The sequence below is a fragment of the Martes martes genome (genome assembly GCF_963455335.1).
Source record: "Martes martes genome assembly, chromosome: 10".
NCBI lineage: Eukaryota > Metazoa > Chordata > Mammalia > Carnivora > Mustelidae > Martes > Martes martes.
In genome coordinates, this window is record NC_137898.1 from 14,544,216 (window position 1) to 14,549,850 (window position 5,635).

The 5,635-nt window shown below is 37.0% G+C and overlaps 1 pseudogene across 1 annotated transcript; it reads right to left on the minus strand.

The window, feature by feature from the left end:
* Nucleotides 1-340: 340 nt before the first annotated feature.
* On the minus strand, nt 341-1,274 carry LOC308351131 (olfactory receptor 5G3-like; annotated as a pseudogene). Its single transcript has one exon. The product of its transcript is annotated as an olfactory receptor 5G3-like (transcript).
* Between the last annotated feature and the right edge of the window lie 4,361 nt (nt 1,275-5,635).

Consider the following 5,635-nt stretch of genomic DNA (forward strand, 5'->3'; position numbering starts at 1 on the left):
TATTAGTGAACTCTTTCTTTCCCTTATAACGTATTTCCCTTATAGTATTTGCTGTTCTAGTCTGGAATAAATGTCATCTCACATATGAAAATACATAAATATTCTGGATTTTCTTCTGGCATACATTACATTTATACCTTTAATATATCTGCAAATTATTTTGTATTCCCCATCACTTAGCAATGAAGACTGAAGAAAAAAGTATATAGACTGTCTATAAGTAACCTGGTAACTCCCCAGGAATTAAAAAGAATTTATTCTCAGCCCAGTGTTCTTTTTACCACACATTATGAACCAACATCTATGGTACAGCATGGCAGAGCTATATATTACAAAACCATTAGAGAATTTTTCCTTTCAAAATTCCTCCTGAATGCATTTTTTACCTCCTTGTTTCTCAAGCTGTAAATGAGGGGGTTCAACATGGGGATTACCACAGCATAAAACAGAGAAATCACTTTATTGATATCCAGGGAGGAAGTGGAGCCAGGCCGAACATAGATAAAGAAAAGAGTCCCATAGAGGATGGAGACAGCAGCCAGGTGAGAAGAGCAAGTGGAGAAAGCTTTCTGCCTCCCATCAGCAGTCCGGATCTTCAAGATGGCCACCAGGATGCAAATATAGGAGACCATGATGATCAGGCCACTGAGTATTCCTATACATCCAGCCAAATATAAAAATACAAGCTGAATCATGGAAGTGTCTGCACATGCAAGTAAAAGCAGTGGTGAAATATCACAGAAAAAATGATTGATGATGTTTGGACCACAGAAGGGTAAGAGAAAAGTCAGTGTCATATAAGTCATGCTGCTTATAAAAGCCATGGCATAAGGCCCCATAACCAGCTGCACACAGACCCTCTGGGACATGATGAGTGTATACAGTAAGGGCTTACAGATGGCCATATAACGGTCATATGCCATGGAAGCCAGGAGGAAACATTCACTTGCCACAAAGAAACCAGAGAACCACATCTGTGCAGCACAACCCACAAAAGAGATGTCTTTTTTCTCCGCAAAGATATCACACAGCATCTTGGGGGCAATGGAAGAAGAAGAACAAATATCTACAAAGGACAAGTGGCTGAGAAAAAAGTACATAGGAGTGTGGAGTCTTGGATCAGTCCATATGAGAATGATCATCCCTATGTTACCCCCCAGGGTGACAACATAGACAAAGAGAAGCATGACAAAGAGGACAATCTGATGCTGGAGGTGATCTGTGAGGCCCAAGAAAAGAAATTCAGTCACTTCTGTCTGGTTCTTATCTTCCATCTGTCAGTTGTAACCTATGTAAGAAATTTAAAAATACATTTTATTTTTAAAATATCAATTGGCATATACAAAACAGCCTTTTAAACTTATTACAAGTTTTGTTTTGTTTTTTTTAATCTGTAGAGGAGGCAGTTATGGAAACAATGTTGGACTGGTCAACAGTATTTCCAAGGACTAGTTCCTGTGAGTTGTGATCCCCGTGTAAACTTGAGTAATTCATACTTGATCTTTTTAGATTCAGTTCTCTTGGCCATCAAAAGAGCAGCCTAACTATAAAATCTAAAACTCTCTTGGGTTCTAAAATTGTATTTGAAATTAAATGAAGTCTCTGTATTTCATTTTTATCATATGATAGAATAGTAATGCCTACCTAGGAATACAATAACCAGTGATATTGTAAGAAATGATGAAAAATTCAGATCTTGATAATTGACAGTTGGGATGGGGTAAACAGAATAGAAATAAAGCCCTTTCAGTTCCTGTTTTGATGGAGTGGATAGTACCATTCAGATGTCATGAAGACAACATCCATATCTGTGTATATTAATCTCTTCCCCTTATAAAAGGCTTACAAAGGGAAATGTAAACAAATGTCAGTAGGGTTATTTAGAATGGAGAGGATTCTATCATAACACATAATAATCCTATTCACGTTTATAAAGGACTGCCCTGCAAATGAGAGATTGGATATATTTACTTTTTGACCATCAAGAACACACAAGTGGCACAAAGAGATAAGAGCAGAGGATTCAATTTAGGAGTTAAATGAAGTGAATAAAATTCCACCAACCATATAATTCAAATGAAAAAATACACTGGTTTAAGAGGCATTGAGATGTCCTTCCTTAGAGATTAATCTATCAAATACTGCATAACAACTTTCCATGGAAATCATGTAGAAAAATAAGTATCTCCTGGGAGCTCAGCTAACTTTATCATGAGTGGTAATTTCTATCAGTAATTTCTATGAATATTTTGTTCACCAAAATGAAATTCTTTCCCTTAATTCCCTGTGATGTTTATAATTCTATTTAAAGCATAAATCCTGAGAGGCAATTTCTATTTTATTAACAAAACATGTAAAATGCTTAACATTATTATTGAGACAAAATTTTCAGGCAAATATATTTTTGATTCATCAACTAAGGAAGAATATATCAAGCTATTTAAAATTACAGTAGGAAGCACGAGGTGTGGGAGTATCCATAAGAAAGATTCTAGGTTCATATGTTTATTATCAACTCAAATAATTCCCTCTATTAACAAACAAAAACATTCCACACTTTGGAGATAGAATGATTAGGATGTGGTCCTTGAAATGCCATAGTGACAAAATAATAGTTAATACACTATTTATGCATCTTGAGTTTATTATTATTATTTGAGAAAATATCTGTGGCATGCATTTTCCACAGGATGATTGTTCATTAATGTCAACCACTAATATCAATTGTTTTTAGGAATTTACACCTACTGGGAGAAATGAGATCTGGGCATAAAAAGAAAACCTGCGTTTCAAAATGATATTTGGTTGGTCCAAGACCAACAGGCCACAGGATTTCAGAAAAAGCTTCTATGTTCACGGTGAACTGAAGCAGTTGGGAAAAACACTGCTTTAGTTTCATGTCTGAAAGAGTTCAAAAATTTATGTTGAAACTGATTTTGGATGTTTGTGGACATACCAAATGTGTGTGGTTGGTAATGAGAATGTGCTACCATCCCTACCACTGTTCAGCATGCGAACATAAGCCACCCTGCCTCTCCTATAAATAAGGGGAGTAATCTCTATGACTTTTCCATTTCTAGAATTCTATGACCCTAGAATTTTTCCTGGACATTGGAGTATCCAAAATAAAGAACAAGATCTGGTTTAAAGATAAAAAAAAAAAAATCAGTTATTTTGTATCCTGAAGAGCTGGACTAAACCAAAGGCCACTCTCTTTGAGTTCTTGGACTGGTGAGGTTTTGTTCCCAAAAGTCAGGTTCATTCTAAAGTCTTTCCACCATATTTCAAAATTTATTTTTAATCATGATGTGGGATACTCACTTCTTTAAGGGAATCCTTTGTTTCCCTAATAACTGCTTCAAGATGAATGGCAAAACCTAGAGTTTTCTGGTCTTCATCGAGAAGTCAGTTTGGAAAATTTAATTCCCTTCTTGGTAGTAACCTTCTGCAGCAGACGTGACCTCCTAAGCACATGGTAAAGAAAATAAATCTCCATCCAGACGAGCCTGAGAGCAAAGAAGTGTTCCTTGTCCTATAGCCTGACTCACATCCGGTACAAAATAAAGGGGTCATGTTTCTGATACTTTTAAATATGCTAGAGCCAGGTCTCTAAAGAACTAAACCCTCAAGAGTTTACACCTGAGGGACAAAATTAAAGTGGTCTCACTGGCATTCATGCCAAGTTTTGTTTTGTTTTTTTCCAAAATAACATCTTCTCTACAACAGAAGATTTCTGGGGGAAAAATGCTTTTTATCCCCCTTTAATATCCTTCTTGTCAAAACAGACCATGTTTTCTATCTGTAGTGATGTTAACAGTAAACACTTGCTAGGATAGAGTAGTATGCCACCTGGATCCTGAGGCCTGAGTGCAAATCCCAGCGCCATAGTTTGGCAAGAGGGACTTGTTATTTGTTTTGTTTCTTTTCAACTCAATATCCTCTTCTGTAAAATGGGGATAATAATAGAGCTTAGCTCACAGAGACATTGGAAGAATTAGACGAGTTATTACATGTACTGGGCTCACAAGAGTACATGTCACATGATAAGTGCTCATTAATGTCATTTATTGTTTTTAGGAATCTACAGCTTAGTTGTGGAGACAGGATGCAGGAATAAAAAGAAAACCCACAGTTCAATGTATCATTAGCTTGGTTCAAGGCCAAACAAACCAGAGAATGTTAGAGGAATGAGGGACCATTATGATCCAAAGTGGTTGGGAAAAATTTCACGTGCATGTTCATTTGGAAAGACAGAAATGTTTGAGACTATGATCTGAAATAAAAAGTAAAAGCAACACAGGTAAAAGTAAGGAGAGGAATGGAGATGAGGAGGCAGGAACATTCAACTTGGTTGGAATAAAGGTTTATAGAGGAAAGAAGAAAATATTGCATCTGAAGGTAGTGTGATGGGCAGAAGAGTGGTTCCCAAAAATGTCCATGTCCTACTTCCAGGGACCTGCAAATATGGTACTTCTGTGGAAAAAGGGGATTTGGCTGATGTTTTTAACCTGAAGAACTTGAAATGAGGAGAATTGGTGGGCCTTCTGATGCAACAGAGGGAGATATAACTAGGGAAAAATGGTCAGAGATATGCAAGTTTGCTGGCTTAAAGATGAAGGAAGGGGGCCATCAGCTGAGAATTGTGAGCAGCTTTGAAAAGCTGGAAAAATCAAGGAAACAGATTTCCCCTAGAGATTCCAAGAAGCAATGCAATCCTGTCAACACCTTGACTATAACCCAGTGAGACCCATGTAGGACTTTTTAGACTGCAGAACTTCAAAATAATAAGTTTATATTGTTTTAGCCACTAAGCTTCGGTAATTTGTTGGGACAGCACTGAGAAACTAATACAATTAGGTTGGATGACCTCAGTCACCACTTCCTCTGGAAAGCTTCCCACGATCCCCTAAAACAGATGTGAACTCCCTCTACGGCAACCACCATAGCATTTTCTTCATAGCTCAGCTCATCCTGACTATCCTCTGACTTTGCAAGTTCAAGGACATAGCCTTAAAATTGTTTGTATCCTATGAAGTACCTATCTCAGAAAGTTGCAAAGAAGACATAAGTATTTTTGAGCAAAGTGGAAAATAAAACAAAAATATTTTGCAATCCATAGTGGTTTAAATGTAGCAATCTAAATCATGTCATACTCTTCAATTAAAGAAGACAAAACAAAGGCATTATACCCTTTTCTTGTACTCAAAATCACCCAAAACTGTAAGGAAACTGACAATAACAACAAAAAAGATAAATAAAATGATATTTTATTAAACTTCAAGAGGAGGAAATAACATGATATGAAAAAATATGATAAAGCAAATTCTATTACAGGAAAATGCTTCTCTTGGACATTTATAAGACATTTTCCCTCTGGAGAATGTAAACATTCAAAAAGACAAAAAGATAGAATTGCTTAATGCTGTAGCCAGTTAGCTGGCTGAGTAGAGGTGGTCCTCAGGAGGATGTTACTAACTCTCCATTGACCCTCCCATGGGACCTCGGCAGTCAGAGGCTCTGAATCCCTATCCCCTGTCCTTGGAATGTATGCATTGCCCACCCTTCCCATGGTGGGAGCATTTTCAAGGATACAGCCTCAAGGGGATAATGTGTTTTTGAGACCATCTGGATGGTG